The sequence below is a fragment of the Ursus arctos genome, chromosome X (assembly GCF_023065955.2).
Source record: "Ursus arctos isolate Adak ecotype North America chromosome X, UrsArc2.0, whole genome shotgun sequence".
In the NCBI taxonomy this organism is placed as follows: domain Eukaryota; kingdom Metazoa; phylum Chordata; class Mammalia; order Carnivora; family Ursidae; genus Ursus; species Ursus arctos.
The window spans coordinates 110,194,769-110,212,828 of record NC_079873.1 but is presented as its reverse complement, the minus strand read 5'-3'; the positions used below and the strand labels follow the sequence as shown (position 1 = coordinate 110,212,828).

The following is an 18,060-nucleotide window of genomic DNA, read 5'->3' as shown; positions in this document are numbered from 1 at the left end:
TTGATGAATTGATTCCTTTATCATTATATAATAATCTTTGTCTCTTGTTTCTGTTTTGGGCTTAAAGTTTGTTTTGTCTGCTCTCTTTTAGTTTCTACTTGCATGGAATATCTTTTTCCACCCCTTCTCTTGGAGCCTATTTGTGTCCCTAAAGCTGAATTGAGTCCCTTATAGGAAGCATATAGTTGGGTTTTCTTTCTTTTTTCATCCAGCCACACTATCTATTGGATAGGAGAATTTAATGTGTTTTTATTTGGGTAATTAATGATAGGTAAGGCTTACTAATGCCATTATATTAAATTTTTTCTGCATGTTTTGTAGTTTTTTTATTCATTTCTTCATCTCTTGTTATCTTCCTTTTTGAGTTGATGATTTTCCCTAGTGGTATGTCTAGATTCCTTTCTTTTTTTTTTTTTTTAAAGATTTTATTTATTTATTCGACAGAGATAGAGACAGCCAGTGGGAGAGGGAACACAAGCAGGGGGAGTGGGAGAGGAAGAAGCAGGCTCACAGCGGAGGAGCCTGATGTGGGGCTCGATCCCACAACGCCAGGATCACGCCCTGAGTAGATTCCTTTCTTTTATCTCCTGTAAATCTACCATAGGTTTTTGTTTTGTGGGCACCATAAGGCTTATCTGAAATAGATATACAGCAATCTATTTTATGCTGATAACAACTTATTTTCAATTGATGCAAAACTATGCCCTTTTACTCTCTCCCTCTTTATGTTCTTGATTTCACAATTTATCTCTTTTTAAATTGTATATTCATTAAAAAAATAACTGTAGGTATTGTTAAATTTAATACTGCTTTCCTTTAATCTTTATACTAGAGTTAAGTAGTTCATATAGCACCATATTGCAGTATGAGTATTCTGAATTTGACTATATACTACCTTTACCAGTGTGTTGTTGTTTTTATGTGTTTTCATGTTATTAACTAGCATCCTCTCATTTCAACTTGAATAACTTCTTTCAACATTTCTTGTGAAGCAGGTCCAGTTGTGATAAATTGCCTCAGCTTTTGTTTGTCTGGGAAAATCCTTATCTCCCCTTCATTTCTGAAGGATAACTATGGCAGATAATTCTTAGAATATTCTTACTTGACAGTTTTTTCTTTCAGCTCTACTATATCAACCCACTTTTTCCTGGCCTGCAAGATTTCTGCTGAGAAATCTGCTCTCAGTCTCATGGGATTCCCTTGTAAGTTTCAAGCTTCTTTTCTCTTGCTCCTTAAAATTTCTCTTTGCTTTTGATTTTTGACAATTTTATTATAATGTGTCTTAGAGAGGATCTTTCTATGTTGAGTCTGTTTGGTGACATATGTGATTCATTAATTGGATATCCAAATCTCTCTGCATATTTGGGTGTGCTCAGCCATTATTTCTTTAAATAAGCTTTCTAACCATTCTCCCTCTTTTTTCCTTTTGAAACTCTAATAACTCACAAATCGGTTATTATGATGGTATTCCACACATGAAGTAGGCTTTCTTTACTTTTTTCCATTCTTTTTTCTTTGTCCTACTCTGCTGGATAATTTCAAAGTTCCTTACTTCTATCTCAGATTCTTTTTTTCTTTAGATCAGTTCTGCTGTTTTTGCCCTCTATTGCAGAATTTCTGTTTGGTTCTTTTTTATGATTTCTGTTCCTTTGTTAAAGTTCTCATTTTGGGGCGCCTGGGTAGCACAGTCATTAAGCGTCTGCCTTTGGCTCAGGGCGTGATCCCGGCGTTCTGGGATCGAGCCCCACATCAGGCTTTTCTGCTGGGAGCCTGCTTCTTCCTCTCCCACTCCCCCTGCCTGTGTTCCCTCTCTCGCTGGCTGTCTCTCTCTCTGTCAAATAAGTAAAATCTTAAAAAAAAATAAAGTTCTCATTTTATTCATGAATTGTTTTCCTTATTTCTTTGAACTGTATTTCTGTGTTTTCTTGTAACTCACTGAATTTTCTTAAAACAGCTGTTTTGACTTCTTTATCAGGTAAATCACAGATCTTCATGTCTTTGGGATTGGCTACTGGAAGATTATTGTGATCCCCTGATTTCTCTTATTCCTTGAAGTTTTGTGTTGCTGTCTCTACATTTGAAGTAGCAGTCACCTCTTCCAGTTTTTATTTCCTCCAGGAAAGAAATACCTTCTGTCAGCCTTGCTAGTGATTTTGAGGCTTTCTCAGACCTTCTTCTTCTCAGACCTGTTACATGCTTCCTAGGCACTCTGAGCACTGGGGGTGCGCGTGGGCCTACTAGAGGGGTCTGTGGGTGGGGTGTTCCCAGCAACGCCTGGGCAGACTTCTTTTTTCTTTGTTTTTTATTTTAATTCCAGTTGGTTAACATACAGTGTTACATTAGTTTCAGGTATATAATAAAGCGATTCAACAATTCCACACATCATCCAGTGCTCATTACAACAAGTGCACTCCTTAATCTCCTGGGCAGTCTTCTTGATGGAGTCCGTGATGTAGTTAGTAGGATCTGCGTCTCTCTCGCTTTCTTTTTTTTCTTTTTTGATAAAGATTTATTTATTTATTTTAGAGAGAGAGAGTGCGAGTGGGGGAGAGGCAAAGGGAGAGAGAGAGAAACTCAAGCAGACTCCCTGCTGAGCACAGAGCCTAATGCTGGGCTCCATGTGGGGTTTGATCTCATGACCTGAGATCACAACCTGAGCTGAAACCAAGAGTCAGACACTTAACCCCCTCTGCCACCCAGGCGCCCCAGGATCAGCATCTCCTTAACGTCCTCAAGAGTCCCCGCTTCTTCCTGCTCTCTACTTATGCAGCTCTCAATTCTGTATTCTGGGTGGGGTGAGAGACTAATCAAACTCTTTGTCAGCATCCCTTATAGCTGGGAATGCTGGGTATTCACACCCTCACTTTTCCCAGGGAGAGAAATCATAGGCCAACTATGTCTCACTTGGCCCTAAGCTGTGCTGCCTTGGAGGAGGGGTGATGGAGTAAAGTCAAGCTGTTCCTTTCACCCTCTTCAATATGTCCAAACTCCTATTTTTTGCTCTGGTGGTGTGCTGCAACTTTTCCTCTATAAACCTAAACTTCTACAAGGGCTCTCCCATTGTGGCTGATTGTCTAAGACAGGATTTTCCAGACCAGCTGAGAGAGGATGGAACTGGTTCACAGACCACTGCAGGGTCGACAGCCAGGACCAAGGTCTTTATGCCTATTATCTGATGCACAGGTGGGTGAAACTCCTCCAGAATCCCTTGGTATATGTTGCTGGATCCCATAGTTCCCACAAAGCCACTTTTGTCTGTGGATGGATGCCAAATTATTTTTGTTGGGGGAGAGGACAAAAATGAGGGACATTTTATTTCACCATGATGCTGACATCGCTCTTTGTCTCTGTCTTTATGCTTTTTGCATATAAAAATGTTAATTTATTGTAGATGAATTTATTACTATTATCATCTATTCATGTTTCTTTGTATCTTGTTTATATCTTCTTTATCTTCTTTAAGAAACCATTCCTTACCTCAAGATCACTTCATTGTCTTGAATACTTAATAACTTTGAAGACATGTTTTTATCATTTACAAACCTAATCCATAAATAATTAATATTTGTAATAGATGAGAAAATCTAATTTTAGATGGATAACCAGTTACTCAGAACCATTTATTGAGTAGCCCATCTTTTCTCCACTGACTTACTGACCTCTCTTTTATATATCATTTTCACGTATTTTTGTGTCTTTTTTTGGGCTCCCAATTCTATTCTAATGGCTTATCTCTCTATGAAAATAACAATATTTTAAAGATTTATTTATTTATTTTAGAGAGAGTGCAACATGGAGTGGGTAGGAGGGGTGGAGGGACAGGAAGAGAATCCCAAACAGACTCCCTGCTGAGCATGGAGTCTGACAAAGGGCTTGATACCACAACCCCAAGATCACTACCCAAGGAAAGCAAGAGTGAGACCTTCAACCAACCAAGCCACCCAGGTGCCCCTGAAAATAACAATTTTTTAAAGATTTTTTTTTTTATTCGATAGAGATAGAGACAGCCAGCGAGAGAGGGAACACAAGCAGGGGGAGTGGGAGAGGAAGAAGCAGGCTCATAGTGGAGGAGCCTGATGTGGGGCTTGATCCCAGGACTCTGGGATCACGCCCTGAGCCGAAGGCAGACGCTTAACTGCTGTGCCACCCAGGCGCCCCTGAAAATAACAATTTTTAATAATATATCCTGATATCTTTTAGGATGTATCTCTGTACTTTATTATTCTTTTGTTGTCATTATTGCCATCATTGATAAATTTTCCATCTCTCCCTTCTCCTCCCCTCTTTTTCGATCCTGTGAAAAACATATAAATTTGGACTTTATCTTCGCCTATTCAGTACATGTCATTACTAAAACTATCGAGGCCTGTTTGGGTTTTATTTGTTTTGTTCTCTTTTCTTGGTATTATTTTCTACAAAGTGGAATATTTGTATTTTCCCTTATCCTCCCAAACTTCTATCAAGCTTCCAATGCCATTTTTGGTTTTAGAACACTGGAAGTTTATGGCTTTGTGATTCTATTGTGTTTCTGATCTTCAGAGATATGTACCATATTTTTGAGAATAGACATGACTAATTTTTGTTTTAATCTGTTACTGCTATATGATTGGAAAATATGTGTGAAGGTGAAAATAAACTCACTGAGACATATTGACCAGAAGTTTAATATAGACATTTTCTTTTATTTAAAAAAAAATCCCATTTTTTTTTACAATTTTGGTTAAAGATCAGGAAATCACAACCAACCATTAGGGTTCCCTTCTGTTAAAATAGTAATTATTTATCCCAGGAGTAAGCACCTTGTAGACTAACCTATGGGTACAAATGCATTTAACATTACCAATGTCTTTAGTACATATGGAGAATTATGGACTTAAGAAAGGAGTGGAAGGGGGATGCCTGGGTTGGTCAGTTGATTAAGTGTCCAACTCTTGGTTTTAGTTCACGTCATGATCTCAGGGTTGTGAGATCGAGCCCGCATCAGGCTCTACTCTCAGCAGGGGAGTCTGCTTGAGATTCTCTCTCCCTCTCCCTCTGCCCCTCCCCCTGGTTGTGCACTGTCTCTTGCTTGCTCTCTCTCTCTCTCTCTCTCTCGTTCTCTCTCTCTCTGAAATAAATAAATAAATAGTTTGTTTTTTAAAGAAAAGAGTAGGGAAGTAATAATACATTCAGTAATAATTAATAGGGAGCATCAGGGAGAGTAATGTAAGGAAGAACTATTATTTGTCATCCTAGTATGATTTTCACACTGTGTATATTAAATGACATTCTAAGATAACAAGTTGATTACTCCCAAGAAGGGTTTCTTCATAAAAGAAAACTTTTCGGAAAAATAGCACCAAATCAGATAAGAAGAAAATAAAGTAAACCCAATACAGTAACTACGATTTGTAACCATCTAAGACACAAGAATCCCACTTCTACGAATCTGTTTTAAGTAATGGAAATGTGTTTGTAAAAAGATATTCATCACAGTGTCAGGTATAAAGATTTACAAACCATCTAAATGACTCAAAAGAGGGGACAGATACATCACAATGCATCCTTGAGTAGAGTATTTTTGAGTTCTAAACAAAAGATACACTTAGATAGCCTATTAGGATATTGTATGTAAAGGGAAATTATAATAACATTAAAGCAATCACAACTGACATTTATTGAGCACTTACCGTGTGCCAGGCACTGGGCCAAGTGCTTTACATTTACTTATTTAAATCTCACAACTCCCCTCTGAGGTACGGAAAATTATTTTCCCCATTTTAAAAATGAGGAATCTGAGACTTATTGAAGTCGCATGATTTGATTGTTATCACACAACCAGTAATAGTAGGGCCATGGTTCATGAATTCATGTGTGTATGCATGTAATATGTGGGAAAGATAACTAGAATGAAATGCACCAAAATGTTAAAAAATCATTATACTTTATGGGTCATTTCCTTTTCCTTATATAGATAAACACATGTGGGCTGTGGGTATGTGCATGTACATGTATATATATTTTTTCCCCAAATTATCCGCCATGAGAGAATGTCCTTTACAATCAGAAATGAAAATTATTACAAATGCTCCATGACCTTCACCCATCTGTTTCTTTGCCTTCGCCTCATTGGTATAGTCCAAAACATAGAAAGGACCCTTTAGTTAAATCTCATTGTCTTTCTTATAATAACAGAGAAGTCAACAAAACAATCACGACTGAATTTACCATGGGTATTACTAAAACCACTTTTTTGTTTTTAAATAAATTGTGTGTGTGTGTGTGTGTGAGAGAGAGAGAGAGAGAGAAAGCAAGCTAGTGAATTTCAATTGAGCATTCCACATTCTAAATGTCATCTATGAGAACACCGCACTATCGTATGCTGCACAAAAGCAACTTCTGAGCTAGAAAGATGAGACAGTAAGTGGCATTATAAATGTGAAGATGAATTTGATAGACTAGGATTTAAATGAAACGTATTATGGTATGAAGTGAAGTGGAAACTAGTAATAGCACAATAAGACATAAGAGTGCTAAGAGCTTTGTGATAGGAATTTGAGCATACACAGTATTATTAGGGAGTAGACTAGGGTTAACTGTGTCCTCCCGGTACATTCATAGAATTGCAGGGAATCATGCTTCCTCACTCACCCATTGCAACCCATTTATCACATGAATATGCTTTTATAATATTACTGCCGAGACAAAAGAAACTTACAGGATGCAGAGGTCTCTGTTCTTTTCTTCCCTTCAGTGTGTAGTGTTCTGAACTTCCAGCACACGATGAAGGAGGGGGTCTTCAGATGTTTTGATGAGATTATAGTGCTTCAGAGAAGAGAGTTAAGTATTCAAAAAGAGTGGTTAATTCTCCTGGGGATGCTCTGCAGAATTTACTAGGTGCCCAAGGTATATACCCCAACACTTTGTTACTTCCTAGGACTTATTCACATTTTTACACGTGCTTTTTGAAACTCATGGACTGTTCTAGAGTGCATATTTCCCGTTAAGACTCCATTAATACCACCCCCACCCAGATTGATAGCCATATATTTGTTTGACCACCAGCCTGCCTGCCAAACTCCCTGAGTTGACAAGAGAAGAATAAAAGTCAGGGAAGTATTGGCTACACCTTAAACTTGAGGGCAGTGGTTCTCAATTTGGGGAGAGGGTCCAAAGGTCCCATTGAGAATCTGATGAAAGCAGCAGATCCTTCCCCCTCAAATGTTTTTGAATACATATACACTATGATCCACATAAAAATTTGACATACTGTCCAGATTCCAGTTCTAAGACTTGTGCTCAAGCAAAGTTCAAGCCCTTTTCCCTCACTTTACCCCACACAGAAGAATCCTATCTGCTATCATAGAATGCACTGTGATAAACTGGACTGTGGAGACAGAGGGTTGGGCTTTCAGCATAAATGAAACTAGAGTAGCAACGTCCTGATACAAAAGACTAGGGTGAGGCCTGGAAAATAGATGGATACAAGGCCACTGGATGTGTCCTCTAGTGTAGTCATGTTATCTTGCTTGCATTCAGTGGTTTATCCCAGCTTCCCAGGGACTGGGGTTACACAGCTGAGGCCGAATCCCTAAGTGAAGCATAATTACCTAGGGTATCCCGTGTTGATAAGCCCATGTCACAGGATGCCAGGAAGCGGTTAAAGGAGAAATGGGAGTTTGAAATGTGCCCCTACCCCTTTTTTAGGATAGGCAAAATTAATAGCAGCCAACTAGGAAAAAGAAACTATGGTGACGGTCAACGAAGCCTTGAAATACTTGAAGATTCTTGGCTATATAGCTTATGGAGGGATGGCTGTGGCAGAGCCACTGTGTGTGTGCATGTGACCTAAGACATGCATCTCTGCTAAGACAGGTTGGCTGCGATAGACTTGGAATCCGCCTCAGTCCTCATGGGGTATAGACTCTGTTATGTTTTTTTTTTTTAAAGCTTTTATTTATTTGAGAGAGAGAGTGAGAGAGAGCATGAGCAAGAGAGAGCACAAGCAGGGGGGAAGGATAGAGGGAGAAGGAGACCCTCTGCCAAGCAGGGAGCTGGATGAGGGACTCAATCTCAGAACCCTGGGATCATGACCTGAGCCGAATGCAGACACTTAACCAACTGAGCCACCCGGGCACCCCGAAACTCTGATTTTTTATTCAACAATGTAATTTTGGAGCAGTATATTCAATGAAATAAATACAGTCTTTGAAGTAGGACACAGCTGGGGCAGAATTCTAGCTCAGACACTTCCTGCGATCTCTTTTATATTATTCTTCATTTATGAGCCTGTTTCCTAATCTGTGGAAAGGGTATAAATAATACCTACCTCAGGATCACTGTAAGAATTCAGAATAAGTTAAAATGCCTCAACTTAGCTGTTAGTAAGTAATAGCTATATGTGATTATCATCTTGGGGCCAATGCTTGTGTGTGCCTGTTTGATCCATTCAGGGTAATTACTCAAACCATTGTAACAATTGTGGTCGATCTTTTTTTTTTTTTTAAAGATTTTATTTATTTATTTGACAGAGGGAGAGACAGCCAGTGAGAGAGGGAACACAGGCAGGGGGAGTGGGAGAGGAAGAAGCAGGCTCCCAGCGGAGGAGCCTGATGTGGGGCTCGATCCCAGGAACCTAGGATCAGGCCCTGAGCCGAAGGCAAACGCTTAACGACTGAGCCACCCAGGCGCCCCTGTGGTCAATTTTAATACCAGAATAAGAAGCCCCCATACTTTAATCCATAGATAATGGGGAGTCATTGAAGATTTCTTTCCTAATTTTTCATGTGAATGAAAACAAAACAAAATAAGCTAATGGAAAATTATGAGAAAGTACTTCTTCATTCTGCAAATTTAGATTGATTTAATTACATTCAGCAGGCCTCAAAACATTGTCATTTTTCAAAGGAATGATTTAGCATTTCTATGACATTGCATCCTATTACAGCTAGTGTTTTCACTATTAGAAAGGCATGTTGCGGACAGTCAGCTTATACCTAAGTGATGGAATTTGCTCAAAAGTTGCCAGCGTCACTCACAAAAATCTGAGCTGTATTATTTGAAGAAAAGTGAGAGACTAGAAAATGTGAGGTTTTCTGTAAATCATATTTACTTCTACAATAGGAGTTACAATTGGCTGGAAGCCTTCTCAGATGGCCCAGGCAGGAGAAACTGAGGCTCAGGCAAAAGGAGTAGAGTTGCATAGTAAGGTAGTACCAGATTAGAGAACATAGAATACAAACATGAATTTTCTTTCTAACACTGAGAAATGTGCACAAAATCTTCGCAGGGAAAGTTTGTTCCTTTAACAAATATATGAGTTCCTACTTATGTGGGGGAGAGGTCATTCATTCTATAAATATGTGAGTTGCTACTATGTAGCAGGAACTACACTAAGTCAACAGGTCAGACAAACTCCAACCTTCATGGAGCTCATAGGTTAGAGGAATGAGTCAGACAGTAAAACATTTGACAAATTTTTTATTTAATTATAATTCTGTAACTCTGATGCAGGAGATGCATAGGGCTAAGACAGACCATAAAAAAGAAAGCTTATCTAGTTAAGGAAGAGAATACAAATTACTACAATCCCAAACAAGTTTTTTAGTTTTTTTAGGGGCTGCTCTGTCTAGGAAAATGATTCTCATGGCTATAGGAGTCTTTATATACCAAGTAACTCACAGTTTATTTGTATCCCTTAGAAAACCATAATGTGAGGTCTCAATCAATATGTTACCTTACTTGACTTCATATTTTCATATATAATTTCTTACTACAGAAGTGGAAAAATTATCCTCTGATTTCATTTTGTGTTTCGCTGATTTGAAGCTATTACCTTCACCAGGAAGTGAGCTGGGCAGGTCTCTCCACTAGGGGTCGCCTTGGGCCAGGGCAGCATCAAGAACATCTCTCAAACGACATCTGTGGCTATAGTCAGCATGAATCCAAAATGTGTGCTTAAGATTCGAGTTGGGCCTGGAAGAGTAGTAAGATTGTGGATATACAGAGTTAGATGTGAGAAGAACCTTAGTTATTTGTTCCTATATTAGCAAAAGCAGAGAGGGGAGTATGGAGGAGGTTAAGGGAGAATAACAACGAAATCAATTGGGCTGGAACATTGAGTGTATGAAGGATAGAAATAGAACATAAGGTTGGAAGGGTGGTTTGAGATGGAATTCTTGAAAGTCTTAAGTACCAGGCTAAGGATTTTAAATTTTATCATGTTAGCAATTGGGAGTCTGAATAATTTTTAAGAAGGAAATATAAACAGAGTTAGCATGGTTTAGGAAGCTTTTAAGTGACCCAGTGAGACGTAATGACAGAATTGTCATTATGGCCAATCACTGCAATAGTGAGCGCAGAAAGAAGAGGAGGACCAGGAGGAACCTGAGGTCAAGTGTGTACATAGCTCTTGACTATGAGTTTGATGGACTTGTGAGTCATCCTTACGGGATATAGACTAGGCAGTTGGAAATGGAAATTTGGACCCTAATAGAAAAGGAGAGCTATCAAAAAAATGCAAGGAAAATAAGCTTAGAGGCAATAATGTCCCAGAATAGAGCATAAGAATAGAAGCAGAGAAAACCTAGAATGCGCATTTGGAAGACTGCTACATTTGGGTGTAGGATGTTGATGAAGCAACAGAGGAGACAGAGAAAAAGTAGCCAAAGTGGTTCTGATTCTACTAAAACAGTAGATGTTGGAAGAAGGCTGGCAAAAACAATTTTTGTGTGTAGAGTTGGAAATTGACACAAAGAATAAAAGTCAATGAAAAAGAAGCTTTGCTCCCACGCTTTGAAAGACATAGAAACAAATCAAAACCAGCCAAAAGAAGAGGCACAGTGCAAGGTCTGGGAGTGCCCCAAATGAGAGGGTTTGGCAGCCTCCTCCCTGTGGAGTTAGCACCGGTCACCCTCCTAGCACAGAGTATTGTTAACCCGGGAAGCTTACCCAGGCTTTGGTGTCAAGACTTTCACTGGGATTTTTTATTGGTGTTTCATTATGTAGGCATGATTGATTGAATCACTAGTTAAGAGGTTGAATTCAACCTCCCCTCCCTAGAGGTTGGCCGTCATCAACTCTTTAATCACATGATTGGTCTTTCTGACATGGCCAGCCCCATCATAAATTATTTCTTTAGTAAAATGTATCTAGGGGCTCAACCTAAGTCACCTCATTAGCATAAACTATCAAGTGTAGTATGTGGGACCCAACATGAATAACAAAGCCACTTCTATCACTGAAGAAGACCCAAGGCTTTAGAGGCTACCTCCCAGGTAGAGAGAGGGGGAGAGAGGGAGAGGGAGAAAGGGGTAGAAGGAGGGATGGGGAGAAAAGGGGGAGGGGAAGGAGAAGAGGGGAGAGGGGGCTCTGGATGGACTCACACTGGTGTTTAAATGTCCTGACCCAACTGTACCATGGTACTTTTGCTCACAACTCATTAGTCCACACTAGCCACGTGAGTTCACCCAACCACAAGGGGGCCATGGGACTGGAAAGAGAGAGTTAAAAAAAAAAAAAGGAAATTGAATAATGAAACCAATAATTTACTGTATAAGTTCTTCCATTGGGCACTCATTTTCTTAGCATGGTCACATTTTACCAGTATTTTCATTCACATTAATTTCCTTACATGAGTGTGGTTTTTAAACCTAGCTAAAATATCATTATAATGAATGATCTTATTTGGAAGCTCCTGATTATTTTTATAGGTCTAAGGTCTTTTTAATGATATAAAATGATGTCTAATATAAAGCATCTGTATTCATCTTTTATTCCCATTAACCACATTAAATTGTGTGTTGAAAATAGAAATGATATGTAGCAAATTGGACGCTTTAAATATTTTTTGTTTCTTTATGAAATTATTTCAATAAAAATACTTTTAAAAGGTAAAATATAGTCATTTTGTGATATTAAATTAAAAACTTGGGCTTGAGAAATAAATGTTTCTCTTTTATTTGTGAAGTAATCTAGATTGCTATCTAGCTTGATTTTGATATCACAAATACTAAGGGGAATGAAGTAATCTTAAACTATTAGTCATAATGTCATGTAAACACACAGATAAGTAGTTACTAATATGACCTCAGAAGGTAATAGATTTTTCTTTTGCAAAATAGAACTTATAAATAGATTAAATGAAATACAAGACTCAAAAGCAGTATTCAAGGCCATTCATCTGACATTCAAATGCTTAGTATATATAACCATTTCTGGATGATGTCAAGGGTATCACATCTGTGGGAAAGAATAAAAAGAACTGAAAAGGGGAAAGATGATTATTTTAGAGAACAGACTCGCTTTTGTTTAGAGACTTAGAATAGTTGAATCTCCTCCTTTTCCCCATGCCCCGGGCCTATGTGAATAATTGCTGGGTATATTACTTCACATCAGTCATCACCTAATAAGATGGCACTTCTAGGATCTTCCTGAAATTGCATCATACTTCCCTATTTACTCTTCTGCTAAGAATTCAAAGAAGGAAATGCCTAACTAGTCAGGCAGCATGAGAATTGCAGTTAATTTTGTAAAGACTCTTACAGTATTAGAAACTTTAATGGGCAATTCAGTTAAAAAGAAAGAAGATACTCTCAAAACCAACTGGGCTCTTCCAAGTCAAGGGAGATCAGATGGAAAAGTTAAAAAATATTAACAACCGGGGTGCCTGGGTGGTGCAGTCGTTAAGCGTCTGCCTTAGGCTCAGGGCGTGATCCCGGCGTTCTGGGATCGAGCCCCACATCAGGCTCCTCCGCTATGAGCCTGCTTCTTCCTCTCCCACTCCCCCTACTTGTGTTCCCTCTCTCTCTGGCTGTCTCTATCTCTGTCAAATAAATAAAATAAAATCTTAAAAAAAATATTAACAACAACAACAAATTCCCATGGAACTCTGATCACCAATGTTTAGCAGTAATGAAAAGAATGATAATGATTTCCATATACTGAGGGTCTAATATGTGTGATTAGAGTCATTATCTCTAAGGATCCTAATAACATGCAAAATAGATGTTAGGATCCTTAATTTGAAGATGAGGAAATTGAGACTCCAAATAGTAAAGTTACTTCACCAAAATCACACTTGCTGGATCCAATGGTAGACCACAGTCACCAGATTCATGTCTGGGACCATCCTCCTTTTCTTCCAGTGGCTTGCTGGAGTGCAAGGGACAATCGTTAAATTTTCAGGATGTTTCAAGCCATTATGAAAAAAATTATATAAATCCACAGGCGAATAAATTATATTTTTATAATGTAATAAATACTCAAAACTCGTAACTTCCTAATTATTTTTTTATGCCTTATTACCTGAATTCTTGAGCTTATTGTATCTATTGTATCTGTATGGTAGAAACAATACACAGTGGTACACTGCTGTGTATCTCTTTCTAGCTCCCTATTCAGTGATATGTTGGTAGTTTGAAATCAGTCATGGTGGGAATATTTAGACCATGGAAATCAGCAAATGCTACAAACCAGAGCTTGGTTTATTGTTCTGGTGCTTTTCTAGATTTAATAAAGTGATAGAAAAAGTGTTAATAATGAAGATGAAATGTAAAAGTGTTCCACACCTGTAACCATTATGTGGTGAGTAGCAGAAATAAATGACATATTCTTCCAGTGTTTTAGCAAAACATTGGATTTAGCAAAAAGTCACTTATGCTCTAGGTAGAATGAGTGAAGTTTTGACATTGACCTTTGATGTTTCACTTTCATCTTCTTAACATAAATGAAAATATCCAGCAAAATTGATATCAGAACTAGATTCATTGATTCATCAGCTGTGGCCAGAATATTGGAGTTAGCAAAAATCAACAAAAGTATTCTGTGAGGATAACTTAACTAAATAGAATTGACAATTTACAAAATAGAGTATTGTATATTATATTAGTATTTGTAAATTGCATGCTGCGCAATATTTAATATCATTGAACTTCATTAAGAATATATGTATATCACACATACTTTTTTTTCAGGGAGCTGGTTAATCATTTCTCAGCTCACCAGAGCTTTCAATGTCATGATATTGTCAACATTGAATGAGACTGCTTTTGCCAAAGTCACCAACTCCTGGTCACTAAATTCAATTCTTTATTTGATTTCTTTGCAGCATTTGGCACTTCAACAACTCTTTGTGTGTGAAGTATTCTTAGCTTCCAGAACTTACTCGTTCCTTGCTTTTATCACAGTTCAATTGAAGTCCCTCATTTTGATATCTCTTCTATTTCCTACACCCCAAATATTGGTATTCCAAGGAGTTCTATTCTAAGGTCTCTATTCTTATAATATTCACTCTTTGATTAATCTCAACTGCTAGTAAATTTTAACACCTTATGGTTTGATAACTTGCAAATCTGTATTTCCGGCCTGGATATCTCTCTTAGCATTATATAGGCAAATATGTAAATCTCCTTAAGTGGATCTCTTTTACAAACTGCCATAAACTGAATGCTTGTGTCCCCCCAAATTCATGTTGAAACATAATCTCCAATGTGATGGTATGGGGGAGTGGCTTTGGGACGTGATGAGGTCATGAGAGTGGAGCCATAATAAGGGCATTAGCACCCTCATAAAAGAAATCCCAGAGAGCTCCCTCATTCTCTCTACCCTGTGAGGACATAGCAAGAAGAAGGCCATCTATGAACCAGGAAGCTGGCTACCAGACACCAAATCTGCTGGCACTTTGATCTTGAATTTTTCAGCCTCCAGCACTGTGAGACATAAACTTCTGTTGTTTATAAGTCACCCAGTCTAGGGTATTTTTGTTATAGCAGCCCAGACAAAGACGGAAGTCTTGCACTAAATACAGCAAAAACCTAATGTTTTCCCTTGCAAATGTGCTACTTCTTTGTTATTTTCTAATCTGATTAATGGCATTATGCAGACATCAAAGAAATATGTGAGTCATCCTAGCCTTCTCATTCAACTCCAATTTCAATCAATTATGAAGTCTCTTTATCTGATACATCTTCCCTTTTCTTTCTAAACCTTAAGCTAATGTTTTAGTTGGGCTCTAACCATCTGTTGTCTGGACTGTTGTAGTAAGTTTCTAACTGTTCTCCTCACATGTACTTTTGCCCACCTGTAATCAATTCAACAAACTGCTGCCAGAGTTGTATTTCTAAAATGCAAATGTAATCATATTATTCCCGTACATGAGACCCAATTTTCTATAGCAGTGCTTTACTGTCTTTTTCACTGCAACTTTATAGGAAACGATACTTCACGTATCAAGACCCGGTGTATGTACACATGCATGTATGCACATGAACCTGCTGAGCACACGTGTGCACACACGCATACACAATTGAAACAAAAATGTAACAAAACAACAGTTAACTTTCTTATATGCTTGCCTTCTCTTTGGTACCTATTATTTAATTTTTTTAAATGCTAGCCAGCTACAGGCCACTGAATTTATTCTATGACCTACAAATGATGTGAATCTTCACATTGTAAAATACCAAAGTAGAAGAAAAACAATCTGCATCCATGAAGCATAGCACACAAAGCCGACTGTGATCAAAAGTAACACTAGAAAATGTTTTTAAATGAATGGTAATAAAACATAACCTATCAATTTGTTGTATGATTCTGTAACTCTAAAGCTATTCTAAAATAAAGTTTATCAAAATTTTGTTGGATATAGCTACAGCAGTACTTTGAAATCTAAAGTAAAGGTGAGGTTTGACTAAAAACAGGCATGAGGAAGCTTTCTGGAATGATGGCAATATTCCATACCTTGAAACTTTAGGCAACAGAGATGTATGCATTTGTCAAAGTTCAACAGTACTTCTAATATCTGTACATTTTATAATACATGAAATTTACCACTAAAAGAAAAAAAGGAACTATACGAACATGTTCAACTATAAAGATATGCATGATGAAGTATTTAGAAAACATTATACTATATATGTGACCTAAGTTTGGTATGCATCAAAATCTAGTATGTATTGATGAATAGACATATATGAGAAAGCAAATATGGTAAAAGGTGAGTGGTAGACTCTAGTTGGTGGGTATGTGGATTTTCACATTCTAACTCTTGTTACTTTTTAATACGTTTGAAATGCTTCTTAATACAGTGTTTAAAAAACCGCGCTGTGTGAAAGATTACAGACACAGAAGTGTACATACTATAAGATTCCATTTCTGTGATGATCAAGAACAGTGAGAAGTATGGGGCAAAAAATGAGAATAGTGACTGACAGTAGGGATGGGAATTGAATGAAAGGGGTAAAAGGAAATATTCTGGTGTGAAGGAAATGCTCTATGTGGTGGTGGTTACATGGACAAATACATTGATTAAAATTCACCACATTGACATTTACGATCTGTGCATTTCATACTACATAAATTTTAACTGAATAAAAACAAAAATTCTAAAAACAATAGGTTATGTTATTGGTATCAGACATGTTGAATTCAGAGACAAAAGTATTAAATAGCACAACAAAGGGTACCTTATGATGAGACATGAGCAATTAGCAAAGTAGATTTTAGGTTATGAGTTTTATGTGCTCAATCATATAGCATCAAAATGTGCAGGGTCCTACCACAGGTATTGTAAAGGGTCTGAATCCTTTGTGGTTATTTACCTGCTGACAGCTTTCCAGCCCCAGTAGTCCTCCTCCTCCTCCACCTCCTCCTCCTCTGGCCTTACCTCTGAGCAAGGTGATGAGAAAGTCTGGGTGCCACCGCCATTGGCGCTGGTGGGAAGTTCAAACCACACAAGCCCTGGCCCACACTAGGGAGAAACCCACTCCAGCCCCAGCCCCTAACCATGATGAAAATCCCCAGCCAGTCTCTGTCCCTGGACCTATCAAGCCATTTGTAGACCTCCTTGGGAGCCACCCATCTCCCTCTGGAAAGCCTTATTATGTGAGTGGTAAATCATTTCAAACCCTTTTGGTGCGTGTGTCGTGTCGTTTGGACCAAATTCTGGGTAAGAGGATCCATCCCACTTCTGTGGAGTGACTACTTAAAACAAGGCATGCAATAAATAGAAGGAGCTCATAGAGATATCCTTTGGTTTACTTCTTTTGCCCTTGAAATGTCACATAAACGAATAAGAGCTTTTCACTTCTGCTGCATGACAAAACACCTCATGACCTCGAGTTGGAAAAATAATTTATGATTTCCCACAGTTCTTAGTGCTGACTGAGCACAGGTGAGCAGTTCTCACTAGGTTTCCATCAAATGCCATGGATAGAATCAACTGAAGGCTTCTTCACTTGCATGTCTGGCTCATGGGCTGGGGCGATTGGAAAAGCTGGGAGCTGTCAGTCTCTCTCCATGGTTTAGGGCTTCCTCACAGCAAGCCATTCTCAAGTTAGTCACACTTCTTACTTGTGTCTGGCTTCCAAGAGACAGAAGGTGGAAGCTGCCAGGTCTGTTCTGTGCTGTGCCTGGAAATGGCAGAGTGCCATTTCTGCAATATTTTATTGGTCAAAATGGTCACGGGGCTTGTCCAGTTTCGAGGGGTTGGAGAGGCAGGCTCTTTTTTTTTAAGTTTTTATTTAAATTCCAGTTAGTTAGCATATAGTGTAATATTAGTTTCAGGTGTATAATATAGTGATTGAACACTTCCATGCATCACCCGTGCTCATCACAACAGGTGCATTCCTTAATCCCCATCACCTGTTGCACTCATCCTCCCACACACCTCCCCTCCGGTAACCAGCAGTTTGTTCTCTAGAGTTAAGAGTCTGTTTCTTTCTCCCTCTCTCTCTCTTTCTCTCCCCCTCTGCTCATTTGTTTTGTTTCTTAAATTCCACTTATGAGTGAAATCCTATGGTATTTGTCTTTCTCTAACTGACTTATTTCAAGAAGCAGGCTCTTTTGAAGGGAGAGGGGCAAGTCTCATTGCAGGAGAGCATGGGAGATGAGAGTCATTGTTATTGCCATCTTTGGAAAATACTGTCTTCCATAATGAGGATAAAGGACTGAATTACATAACATAAAGTAGAGCTAAATTATGTATGTTAAACTCTATAACCCGAAAACTTAAACCCTATGCTCTATTCAAGTACACATAAAACATTTGCAACACTAACCATAAATAAAAATTAATACATTCTG

General features: G+C 38.3%; 1 long non-coding RNA gene across 1 annotated transcript in view; it reads right to left on the bottom strand.

Annotated features, from left to right (window-relative positions):
* Positions 1–9,715: 9,715 nt before the first annotated feature.
* Positions 9,716–18,060, bottom strand: part of LOC125281236 (uncharacterized) — a 55,369-nt gene continuing 47,024 nt past the window's right edge. Inside the window, exon 3 of the long non-coding RNA XR_007188376.2 lies at positions 9,716–9,954. This is a non-coding gene — a long non-coding RNA (uncharacterized LOC125281236). The remainder of the gene's footprint in view (positions 9,955–18,060) is intronic.